The sequence below is a fragment of the Schistocerca americana genome, chromosome X, assembly GCF_021461395.2.
Source record: "Schistocerca americana isolate TAMUIC-IGC-003095 chromosome X, iqSchAmer2.1, whole genome shotgun sequence".
Lineage (NCBI taxonomy): Eukaryota > Metazoa > Arthropoda > Insecta > Orthoptera > Acrididae > Schistocerca > Schistocerca americana.
Genome location: NC_060130.1, coordinates 326,708,570 through 326,722,334, shown reverse-complemented (window position 1 = coordinate 326,722,334; position 13,765 = coordinate 326,708,570). Strand labels below are relative to the sequence as shown.

Below are 13,765 nucleotides of genomic sequence, written 5' to 3'. Positions count from 1 at the left end.
GTACGTATTTCATAACAGAGAGAAACTGCCAGATGTGAAAGTAACTACAGGGTAGTTCTGCACGGCGGTTATTTCTCATGATGTAGTACATAACGTCAGGCTCTCCGTGAGGGTGTTCGTGGAGGATGCTGCTGTAGCTAGGGAAATCGTTACGCCATAACATTGTAGCGAAATGCCTGAAGACCTGCTTAGTTGAGGGAGTAGTAGCCTACCCACAACATAAATGGATGTAGCTGGTGCGCATAAATAGACACAGAGACCGACATGGTACAGAATGACTACATTTCGTTTTATTTCTTACCCACATTTATCTTTTGTATTGCAATGAAAATATCTATATGGCAGTGCAAATGTCAACGATATACGCTGGGTGACTTGTTTGGAAACAAACTTGTTATATTCAGTCATGGTACTTGCTGCTGACAACAGCAATGCCTACATTACATTTCGGCCGCAAGCTTACATTCGTTACTGCTCGATTCTGTATCAGGTTAGCTTTTCTGACAGTTTTAGTTGTACGTGTACAGCGGTACACAGCAGTATAGGTAAGGTTACTTATGTAGAGTTGGTCGATGTGCAGCTTGTGTATGGATTCACTGAATGCGATATTGGAAAGGCGGCACAACGGCGATACGGTGAGCTGGTCCGCAGCGACAGCAACATTGCCACAGTTTCGTCTGAGAGTTATTGTGCTATTTTGTGTTTTTGTATTGTACGTTTTGGTGACTTATTCAATATATTGAATGTATTTTCGGAGTAAGAAAGGTAACTAAAGCAATAGAATAAATTATTTTTACATTATTACTCATCCTCGAGGACATGCTGTCTAAACTTCACAAAAACAACGTCTCATTTCTGCAAGACATTCCACTTTAATACAAAAATGTATTCCCAGTTGCGAAAACGAACAACCGTGAGCTATATAACAGAGTGACGATAGTGAAAATTTGTGCCGAACCGGGATTCCAACCCGCATTCCCCGTTTTACGTCAGCTGTAGTTTTAACAGCTTTGGCTATCCGTGCACGATTCCCGGCTACAGCCAAACTTCAGTATGTCGTCGTCGCTGTGTCACAATCTGTACTCGTGTACACATTATGTACTTCCTGTAGAGGGGAGTACATACTAATTGAAAGTCGCTGATTGATACAATGATTATGATGATGATGAAGTCCCATACTGCTTGACAGAGCGTAGGGGAACGACGCGGGAGACCCCCCACCGCCGTACTAGGCAAAGTCCTAGTGGAGGTGGTTTACCATTGCCTTCCCCAGCCGGGAATCGAACCTGGGACCCCGTGCTCGGGTAGCGAGAACGCTACCGCGAGACCATGGGCTATGGACATTGATACAATATTGCAGATAAATACAATATTGCAGTGTTGTGTTGTTAAGAAGAACGACGCAGTGTTCCTTCGGACATGCATTTGCATCGTTCCTCCTAACAATAATGTTCCAAACGTTCTCAGTTGGGGAGAGATCTGGTGATCTTGTTGACCAAGACAGCGTTTGGCAAGCAAGAAGATAAGCAGTAGACACTGGGTACGGGAGTGTTTAAAGGTAAGCCCAGTATGGCTTGCTATAAGGAGCAACAAATCTGGGCGTAGAATATGATCGACGTACCGCTGTGGTGTAAGGGTGTCGCGGATAACAACCAAAGGGCTCGTGCTAAGAAATGAGATTCCACCCCAGACCACCTCTCCTGATTTTAGGGGTGTTATGGCGGGCGACGTCAGGTCAGTATCCCACCCCTGTCTGGCGGGTCCTCGGCGGTTGTCGGGCTCAGTTCGAAGCAGAAATCACTGCCGAAGACAATTCCACTCTTGTCAGTGTGATTCCAGGCCGTAGACGGGTCTCGAGATGCCTCGGACAGTGGTAGGATATCAACCTGACTCTCATCCACCACACGGCCCGACAACCAGGACTGACTGTCTGGGGTGCCATTTCTTTTCATAGCAGGACCCCTTTGATTGTTATCCGCGACGCCCTTACAGCACACGTTAAATCGAGGATATTCTAAGCTCCGTCTTGTTCCCTTTTATGGCAAGCCATTCTGGCTTTACATTTTAGCAAGATGATGCCCTCCAACACACTGCGAGAGTTTCTACTGCCTGTCTTCGTGCTTACCAAACCCTACCTTGGTGAGCATGGTCTCCGAATCTCTCTCCAATGGAGAACAATTCGAGCATTATGGTCAGGATCCTGGTTATCAGCCAGAAATGTGATATAGTACCTTTAGGAGATTTTTGGAAGACGGGAGTCAGCCGTTCACATGCATGTACCATTTGCAACAAATCACGGATGAGTTAAGCGAGCTGTATTTCATACAAGTGGCTTTACACAATACTGTACTGATTCATTGAGAGAAGATTACTTCCCCCACCGCATCCAGCAATTTCATAATATTCGATTTTAAGACTCAAGAGTGAAGCAAATGCTTGCATTAAGTTTGCAACACGAGGAAAGACAGCGAATAACGAAATTTTACTTTTTATGAGTACACAGTATTGTAAGAAGAATGTGTGATTAAACATATAGGTGATTTGGTGTATACAGGGTACGGAATGTAGCACACAGAGCTGCCAACTCTGGCAGCAACAACGGCTCTAATCCGACTGGGCATCGAGTAGAACAGAGATTGAATGATTCATAGGTCTACGTCATTCCTTGTCGTTTCAACTTTGTGCCAGAGATCGTCAGTCGTAGTGGCTAGCGAGTCGTGAGGTGCCAGTGTCTCGGCAACTCATGACCAAGTATTCTCAGTGGGTGAGAGATCTGAAGAATGTGCTGGCCAGGGTAAAAGACAAACACCCGCTGTATTGAAATATCTGAGAACAGCAAGGGCAACAGTCAGTCTCGCGTAATCTTGTTGAAGCATAACGGCACAGAGACTTCAAAAATAAGGCACAGACGCGCCATAAATTTAACACCTGCTGTAACGTCTCTCTACTCTGCCACGTCAAGGGGAAGCCTCAACAATTATCGCCATTCTGACAGTCCATGGGCTCTACACATCGTCGCTTTGTCTGTGTTGATGCTTGTGTTTCTGCAAAAAAGAAAACATTTCCTGACTTAAAGAACCTGACGTAGCTGTACTGTTCTGCATGTTCGTGCGAACGGTATGTCTGTCCCGAAGAGGTATATTATCAACATGGAGAGGCTAGTCTATGTTGTGATACAGTGCTCTGAGTGGCCGCTGTTTTTTGTAACGTCAGGCACACCGAAAATTTAAGTTGGGAAGACGCAACAGATGCTGGAAAATTATATATTTTGTGATCGAAATATAATTTAAAAGTACTTTCGTTGGTAATAAATCATGCCCATTGTATGTTCAACGTAAAACTATATTAATTGTAGTAATGAAACAGTTCGAATGCCGTTCCTTAGATAAGTGTCAGCATGTTTTCGCGTCTAACATTTCTTGTACGTAACTGTCGTATTTGCCAAACTATGACTGCATCGTGTTTTCTGAATCTTCATGGCATCTGGAATGTCAAGCAGACGATTTTATCAAAGTACACGTCTCTATTGCATTTAGTGGGACTCTGCGTATAGACGGCACATCTTTTTGTCCAAAATAAAATTACGTGTTAAACGATAACTACGGTAGACATGTGGGCTATGTATGTACGCGGGGTGAAAAAAAATATGGAAACATCAAAAACGTAACGTATTACCATCTCTAACACGGAATAGGAAAACCGTTGGCATTAAAAACAGCTTTCACTCGTCTCGGAGTGGATAAATACGGGTCCTGTCTGGATTTTAAGGAAATCTCATACCATTCTTCCTGCAAAATAGTGGCAAGTTCAGATAACGATGATAGAAGTGGGTAGCGATCACGTATCCTTCTCTCCAAAGTAATCCACAAAGGTTCAAAAATATGGGGATCTGATGACAATGTTGGCCAGGGGAGATGTGAAAATTCATCCTCGTGCTCAAGAAACCAGTTATGGACGGTGCAAACTTTGTGAACAGAGGCCCTGTTGTCGTGAAACACATTATCAGTATTGGGGAACTGTACCACGGGATGGAGCTTATCAGTCAAAATGGTCACATAATCCTTGGTAGTAATGTGATCTTGCAGAGTACCTATGAGGCCAGTGGAATACCACGATGTGGCTGCCGAAATCATCACCGAACCCTCACCATGTTTCACTCTATGGACGTAAATTCAGCCAGACATTAGTAACAGTGTGCAGCAAGACTCATACGACTAAACGACCTTCTTCCATTGTCCTATAGTCTAGGGCTCTAGGCTTTATGGCTCCGGCAACATGTTTTTCTGGGACAAGCATTTGCATCACTGATGAATGGTGTTAGAATTCCAGCTCGCCGTATAGTTCTCAGTTTATGCAACTCCCTTCTTGTGGTTCTGGTGCTGACAGGGTTCGCGATTGTGACATTCAGCTACGCAGTGACTTTGTAGCTGTCTTTCTCTTATTTTTCGTCACAATCCTCTTCAACAACCATTTGATAGATCACTCAAACACATACTTTCGTCCGCATTATGACTTAGCGGATGACTTTTTCATCTACATCTACATATCTACATCTACATACATACTCCGCAATCCACCATACGGTGCGTAGCGGAGGGTACCTCGTACCACAACTAGCATCTTCTCTCCCTTTTCCACTCCCAAACAGAACGAGGGAAAAATCACTGCCTATATGCCTCTGTACGAGCCCTAAACTCTCTTATCTTTGTGGTCTTTCCGCGAAATGTAAGTTGGTGGCAGTAAAATTGTACTGCAGTCAGCCTCAAATGCTGGTTCTCTAAATTTCCTCAGTAGCGATTCACGAAAAGAACTCCTCCTTTCCTCTAGATACTCCCACCCGAATTCCTGAAGCATTTCCGTAACACTCGCGTGATGATCAAACCTACCAGTAGCAAATCTAGCAGCTCGCCTCTGAACTGCTTCTATGTCCTCCCTCAATCCAACCTGATAGGGATCCCACACTCTCGAGCAGTACTCAAGAATAGGTCGTATTTGTGTTTTATAAGCGGTCTCCTTTACCGATGAACCACATCTTCCCAAAATTCTACCAATGAACCGAAGACGACTCTCCGCCTTCCTCACAACTGCCATTACATGCTTGTCCCACTTCATATCGCTCTGCAATATGACGTCCAAATATTTAATTGACGTGACTGTGTCAAGCGCCACACTACTAATGGAGTATTCAAACATTAAGCGATTCTTTTTCCTATTCATTTGCATTAATTTACATTTATCTATATTTAGAGTTAGCTGCCATTCTTTACACCAATCACAAATCCTGTCCAAGTCATCTCATATCCTCCTACAGTTAATCAACGACGACACCTTCCCGTTCACCACAGCATCATCAGCAAACAACCTCACATTGCCATCCACCCCATCCAAAAGATCATTTATGTAGATAGGAAACAACAGCGGACCTACCACACTTCCCTGGGGCACTCCAGATGATACCCTCACCTCCGATGAACACTCACCATCGAGTACAAAACCACTCACATATTTGGGAACCAATCCCATTGCTCGTACCTTAGTTAGGATTCTGCAGTGGGGCACCGAGTCAAACGCTTTCCGGAAGTCAAGGAATATGGCATCCGATTGATACCCTTCATCCATGGTTCGCAAGATATCATGTGAAAAAAGGGCGAGTTGCGTTTCGCAGGAGTGATGCTTTCTAAAGCCGTGCTGATGCGTGGACAGCAACTTCTCTATCTCAAGGAAATTCATTATTTTCGAACTGAGAATATCCTGCAACAAACCGATGTTAAGGATACTGGTCTGTAGTTTTGAGGATCCGTCCTTCTACCCTTCTTATATACAGGCGTCACCTGCGCTTTTTTCCAGTCGCTCGGGACTTTACGTTGGGTAAGATATTCGCGATAAATGCAAGCTAAGTAAGGAGCCAATGCAGTAAAGTACTCTCTGTAAAACCGAATTGGTATCCCATCAGGACCTAGCGATTTATTTATTTTCAACCCATTCAGCTGCTTCACAACCCCAGGGATGTCTATCACTATGTCCTCCATACGAGAATCTGTACGAGATTCAAACGGCGGTATGTTTGTACGAGCCTCCTGCGTGAAAGATTTCTCGAATGCTAAATTTAAAATTTCAGCTTTCGATTTTCTGTCTTCCGTTGCCAGGCCAGATTTCCTGTATGCGGTATAAATCTTCGATACGGTGCCTCTTGATACACCAAACACTTCATCTGCCTTTTTCACGGAAGCACTATACAACCACTAAGAATTTGCCCAAACTCTGAAATAATTCGTTCACAACTGCACACAACACTGTTCTGACCACAGCTGTTCCTTGCTACATACTGAGGACATTGCACAGGTGCCATTCGTGGTTAAATACATCAGCGCAATCTGCATGATTGCCTAGAATCTACATTTTTGTTCAGGGATACATTGCTCGCGGTGTTTGCATGTTTTTGTTAAAGTCTAATTAAAGTATCGTTTCCTTTTTCGTACATAATTCCCTTGAAAAACAACAGTCAACCAACATAAAGTTGGACTTTCAAATACAATTAAAATAACAATACAGAAAGCAGTATGACGGCTGATACGGCAAGTGGCGTCGTGTGTGCTGTTTCCACGCACGTCTGACAAAATTTTTGTGGCACCATTTCCAACACTGCGTCAACCGAAATTATTCGGACAGACATTTGTGCTGTCATTCAGGTCATGTCATTAGAATGGAACCAAGATTCCAGTAATAAGAAGCCAAAACACAAATGTGAGGGTTGGTAGTGAGTTTTGCGCAGAAATAACACAGGGCATCAAACACACTTATAAACGAAGTAGCAATCTTATACGAAAGTCCATTGGAGAACCACTTTCGAATAACAAGAGTAAATTTTGATTACTGGTTGAGCTGGTCATTGAGCTCTATTAAAAATTCCAATACCTACATTAGAGATGCAGTATTTGTTTGTGTGACTTTACAAGTAACTCTTCGATATTTGACATCTAGCAATTACCTGTCCTCTCTCCTATATACACCACGTTCGCAAAAGTACAGATTCAACGTTGACGTATGATGCTTTGGATACTGAGCCCTAAAGGCTCATTTGGAAGCTAATATCTTCACTCCTGCACCTCACATTTCTTGAAACAAAGTCCGTCCAAAAAGTCCTTGAAAACCCAACGGTACTGACCGACTGTCGTGTCATCCTCAGTCCACTGGCGTCACTTGCTGCAGATATGGAAGGGGCATGTGGTCAGCACACCGCTGCCCCCGCCATTCTCAGTTTTCGTGACCGGAGCCGCTACTTCTCAATCAAACAGCTCTTCAATTGGGCTCAGAAGTGCTGAGTGCACCCCACTTGCCATTAGTGCTTGCCAGATCCGGACGATCACTCAGTTAAGTGCTAGCCAAACCTGAGAGCGCTTAATGTCGTTTATATAAAGAGGACCAGCATTACTACTGCCGCCACGCCGTTGACCCACATTACTTACTTAAGACGAAATGGTAATGCGTTTCTATACATAATTTTTAATTATTCTTTCTGGAAGTGCACCAAAAGACGCTATAACATAGTTGGTGCCTGGATATTCATGTTCCTTTATTAAAAATTACAGTCAACCTTATTTCTTTCTTTCTTAAATTCACTGAGCAGTTGTAACAGCATTTATGTCCCCAGTAGCAGAATCAGGATATATTGCCAGTATTGCGTTGCGTTAATTTTCATTATTTGTAGAGTTAAGTGAGCTGCTGTGAAATGCAAAATCACTTTTCACTAATTAGTCAATAATACTCGCTTACTCACCTACAGATTTTATCCACACATCATATAACAGGAAATATCATATACTTTCACCACATAAAATAACTGGTTTGTGCTGATATTTGCAATGGCAAAACCTTTAGCTACCACCAACTTTAAGTATAAAAAGGTGATACTATATTGCTGTTAAAATACACACCATTTTGTCATGGAGCTTGGCACATATTATTTAGAATAAAAACAGGCACATCATGTTTCCAGAGTTGCTTCGTACCACATAGAATGAAATCTTACGCCACTTTATATTGTTGTTGTAGCTGTACGTTTATCATATAGCACAAAATTTTCATTTTTTTGTATTACTGAAGCTCAACAATATAAATATTTTCATACTACTTTCACAAATTATCTCAGGTGTATTTTAAGTAAAGTGCAGGATATTTTTCTAAACAAACATAAAAGGAAGTATCTCTGGGTGCCGATGGCTCTATAAATACAGCACTCTTATGAGATTTTAACACTTAGTCAGGTTTACTGACGCAGGCATTTCGAATGCATATTTTAGCTATTACAGTAAAAAAATCACAACTGGGGACGTGCTGCCACATACCATCCACAGTTTCAAGCCACATTCTTACTTGCATATTTGTAACCCTTGTTTTTGTGTTAAAGTTAACAAGGTCGCTCCTCGTACAGCTCAATAAGCTATACAGTTGTTCCTATGAAACCACTTTAGACTTTTCAGTCATTGACAAACCCGCTCACGGAAAAATTATCGACAAGAAAACCACGATATTGCAACGTTGCATCGAATTTCGGACGTGAGATGGCAATCAAAAGACTCGAATCTATGGTGCGAGAGGGAACGTGGCATCACAAAGTTAAAACGACTTTAACATCTGTGGCGTGGCTAAAGGTGCCGTCACTGGAATGGTGCCACAGGAATTTGGTTATTAGCACACGCAACTTCGGTGACGCCACTCGATTGGCGGACAAGTGGGGTCACTTTTGTTGAATGTGGAAATCCGACTTAAGGTGCGAACAAGTGGCTGATTGCTCAGTATAGTTGCACCAGAGCGTGCTGAAAACTAATGCCTTCAAAACTGTTACATAAGAACTCTTAAAGTTTTTCTTTAATGGAGAGACCAGTTTGTAGATACTGAAATGTAGACTGTTTGACTATGTTGACAGAAACACAACCTCACCTCTACTTGTACTGTTTCATCACTATCAAAGTGAAACCCTCGAAGGTGTTCTTTAAGTTTTGGAAAAATATGAAAATCGGATGGGACCAAGTCGGGACTACATGGGGGGATGACCGATGACAGTGAATCTAAGGCGTCGGATTTTTGCATTTGTCGCAGCGCTCGTGTTTGTTCTGGCATTGTCATGCTGAAGGAGAGGGTACTCCATGTGTGGACAAACCCTTCGAATTCGAAACTCGATTACAATCCACTGTTTCTCAAGCGCTGGCATAATTACGTCACACACCATGTTACGCACTACAATTCAGAACCCTCTAGAGGCAGAGGGCTTCAAATACGTAGACACGAAGAATAAAGGTGTAGAAGATTAATACTGTTTGTTTTATTTTAACATTTAAGAATTTTCACATAAAAAATTCGGAGGGATCACTTTTGAGCACGTACTCGTATATGCTCTTCTCATCTTAGGGAGCCTGGTATTGCTCTTTTCCAAAAAAGCTGAAAGCCACACACAAAACAACATGACGCTAGAACCAAAAACTCTAGGCTATCTATCTGGAACTTCCCTCAAAGGCCACGATAATGAAGCCATCAAATCAGGTATTTAATGTTTATTTACGTCTGCTATCGTTTGCTTTCTTTATAAATATCAATGTACTATATAAATAAATCTTTTTGGTAAATGCGTAAGACAGTACTCCCTAGCTATAAACCAGTTGTCAGTGGTCCTCGTACCGCTGTGTTGCTTAACAATTTGTTATAACCTCTTAACTGCACTGTTAGGCCTCTGAAATGTGTTATTACAGCTGAGGTAATGCTTATTGCTACATGTCGCAAGGGGTAACGAGTATATCTCCACCCCTGTTTCAGTCGATATTTTACTAAATGTGTAACTTGTGCTTGACGACTAGCGCCAATGTAGCAATGAGTTCTCATGTATGTGGCTGACTTCAGCTGCATATCTGTGTCACACCTCTGCTGGGTATCACCTGTAGCTGTGCTAATTTGAACTTAAGAAAAATTGAATTTTTTTCTCGTTTACTGCACTGTGGCATAACAGTTCAATCATCATTGCCTTATCTCATGATGTTTCACACATCTCTACATTTATGGATCTGAGTGTACTTACAGCTGAGTCCCAAGAGCAGACATACGGATACACTGATGGAAATGGAAAGTGTTACACTATGAACACTTTGCCTGAACGTTACCAAATTAATTCTACAGTATTTTCTTACCTGTGAGATATGTTGATTGCCAACAGCCTTGCCGCAGTGGTAACACCAGTTCCCGTCAGATCACCGAGGTTAAGCGCTGTCGGGCTGGGCTAGCACTTGGATGGGTGACCATCCAGTCTGCCGAGCACTGTTGGCAAGCAGGGTGCGATCAGCCCTTGTGAGGCAAACTGAGGAGCTACTTGACTGGGACGTAGCGGCTTCGGACTCGTAAACTGACATACGCCCGGGAGAGCGGAGTGCTGACTCCCTGCCCCTCCAAATCTGCATCCAGTGACGCTTGCGGGCTGAGGACGACACGACGGTCGATCGGTACCGTTGGGACTTCATGATCTGTTCAGGAGGAGTGTATATGTTTTTTAGAGATGTATTGATTAAAATTATACCTTTATGTGAGTTTATTTTCAGTACAGAAAAAAGTCACAAATGAAGAATGGTGTGAGTAAATGGTGGCTATTGGGTGTCTCTACCTTACTGGAACTTTTCTCGTGCAGACCGCAACACAGCATAGCCAGACGATGTGCATTTGCAGCTTACCACCACTTTGAGAAATTTCGAATCACTGGCTGGTAGTGACCATGTATACTCAGGTCAACAACATGGTAAGAGGAGTAGGCGCGGGTTCTTCCAGAAGGACTACTCCACCAGAAGATTGTAGGATAATAGTAGATGCATGACAACTTCTGAATTCTGGGCAGAGTTAACAGATAGAGTTGAGTTCCTGTCAGGAAATGATTACTAAGCTTGGCTAAGATCCTAAGTTTCAATGTGCCATTTATTGCTGGCGCCATACGTGGTCAACGGATACTTGTTTGGTATAGAGCCACAGTCAACAGGGATACTGAGTGGCATTCTACTGTATTCAGTGACGAGTCTCAGTTGTATTTGTGGTGATGCGATATATGCCAACGTGTCCCTAGAGTACCAAGTGAAAGGTCGCAGGAAACAGCGGCTCTTGAGCCCTAGACCTTTCAAATTCCTCGAATAACAGTGTGTGAATCTATTAACTATGACAACAGGCCTGATTGAACTTGACAGCCGTGGTACCATATGGCATGTTCCAATAGGATAATGCAAGATCCACACGACATTTCATACCACAAACGTTTGAGGAATATAAGGAACCCCGACTGGCCTGCTGGGTCCCCTGACTGGTCAACCATAGAGCATATTTGGGATACGTTGCGGAAACATACTTTCCAACCAACCTACAGTGAGGAACCTTCATGAAATTACACATAATGTGTTCCAGGCATGATAGGAAATTCCTCAAGATGGCATTCGGAAGCTGTTTGCTTGCATGTTACAAAGAATACAGGCGTATACTCGTGCCTGTGGGTGTCACACTTTGTACTGATGTTAACGATGGACATCAGTTCACAATGGAATGAAAGTTTGATAATTTAATATCCGTTATGTGACAAACATGTCCAGAAAGTTTGATAAATATCGGTCTGCTAGGTCATGGCGTAACATTTTCCATTTTCGTTAGTACAGTATCGTGTTTTCATTTTGGTAGCACGCAATCTGGCTCGACTCCAGCGTTATTTTCAGGTAAATCATAAAATATTGCTCTATGTGGAGAACTGTATTAAGATACGTCCACTTAAATGATAATATTGCATAGGTCCTAATTTGTTCGTAAAAAATAATATAATTCATAGAAATTGCTGTTACAAGTATTCTGAAACACATTTTCACAAAACTTGTGTGCAGGGTGAAAATATTCAGGTACATGGAAGTTCCGTTCGAAGGTTCTTAGTGGATTAGGACTGGGAAGTAAGAAGTCTAGATTCGGATTGTAAAGTTTCATAAGATCTACGCTCACTTAGGTTTGGCACTTGGTAAGTAGTGAACCAGGGCTCCACATGTTCGCGCCAGAAGTCGAAACTTACAGTAATTTACTGATAACAGTCGTGCCTGTTATTATGAGCCTTGTAGCCTGTCAGTCGACAATCTTATAAACATATCCGATCGCGATGTGTGTGTAATAAACTTAAAAATTTGCGCACAAGCCAGCGAATATGTCCACGCTTAGCCAGTCGTCAATGCCAACTGACAAAGTGCGCCGTAGTGAGGAAGCATCTTTGCTGTGGCTGGCAATTACGCGCTCGTAGCGGGACTTACACGAGTTTGCTGCAAACGTTCTTTCGTTATGATGATTTTCTATCAGTATCGTGTGTACTAATCGCTATTACACTTCTTCCATTTCCATCTGTAACTACCTTGAAACGTACATGTTAGGCAGGACTTTCAATTGCTCCCAGTATATTTTATCTTTTTGTGTATCGCGATGTTTATATTTGGTATCATTTATGAGATTTTGCTCTAACCAGTTTCAGTATATCGACATTAGATCTTCAGCGACATCTTTACTGCTCACTTAAGTCTTCGGCATGTCAGTTTTTCTCTCGACCAACAATATTCGTTTGCGGGTGATCTTGATTGTTTGAAAGAAGTTCATCATTAAACGTGGTCGTTTCTTGTTTGGAACAGATATGATAAAGACGAAGAGGCACTTTGTAGTGTGTTTCTTGTGTTCAGAAGAAAGCGGCTTTTGTCTAGCAGAGGCCCACGCCATTGAGCATCAATGCAGGGTTGGGTGAAACCAACTCAAATTATTTTCCTGCCGGGAAGTATCTAACCTCCTGGCACTGTGCCTTGACAGGCTCATTCTCTGCGCTTTCATTTTCTGTATGATTTTCGGTTATTTCATCAGTTCCAAAAATTCCTACTTCTTTCCACGTCTCCAGGTGTTCTCTTTGCTGATTGGTCCTAATATCTTTCTTCTGGTTTCCCGTTCAAAGATCAAAGTCCTCTCTTTTGTGGTGCTTAGGGTTTCTGTCTCGTATAACAATAGTGATACTATCATTGCATTACATGATTTATCTTTGGTCTTAACGGAGAGATTTTTTTGATGACATTATCTGCGTCAGACTGAAATAAGTTTTAGACCAATTGACAATACATTGATTAATTTCTTGTTTTAATTTTTTATGCCTTTTGAACCAGGTTCGAAGGTATTCAAAATTTTACACTGTGGCTATGTTCCGTACTCAAAAAATGGCTCTGAGCACTATGCGACTTAACTTCTGAGGTCATCAGTCGCCTAGAACTTAGAACTAATTAAACCTAACTAACCTAAGGACATCACACACATCTATGCCCGAGGCAGGATTCGAACCTGCGACGTAGCGGTCGCTCGGTTCCAGACTGTAGCGCCTAGAACCGCACGGCCATATGTTCCGTATTGCTACATGTGATGGGGCAGTATTAGAAGCTTCTCTAAATACTTATGTCAACTGAGTCTTCTCCGTATTAATCCTCAGTCCAATTTTACCGGCGTTGTTTCCTAAGTTTCTTATTGTTTCTGCCTTCTCTTTCTCTGACTTCAGTATAGGTGCAATGCCATCTGCATATCCCAATAACTGTGTGCCTCCATTTAGTTTCACACCCTTACCTTCTCTTTTCACTTCGAGAATTGTTTTCTCCAAACTAAAAAGCAGTGGTAAAATGGCACCACCTTGTCTCACATCTGTTCTGATGCCGAATTCCTTAGGTGCCTCCCTGTGGCAGTTTACCTTGGCTTT

General features: G+C 42.4%; 1 pseudogene; it reads left to right on the top strand.

Annotated features, from left to right (window-relative positions):
- The first annotated feature begins 10,196 nt into the window (after window positions 1–10,196).
- LOC124557623 lies at window positions 10,197–10,314 on the top strand (annotated as a pseudogene).
- Window positions 10,315–13,765: the final 3,451 nt, after the last annotated feature.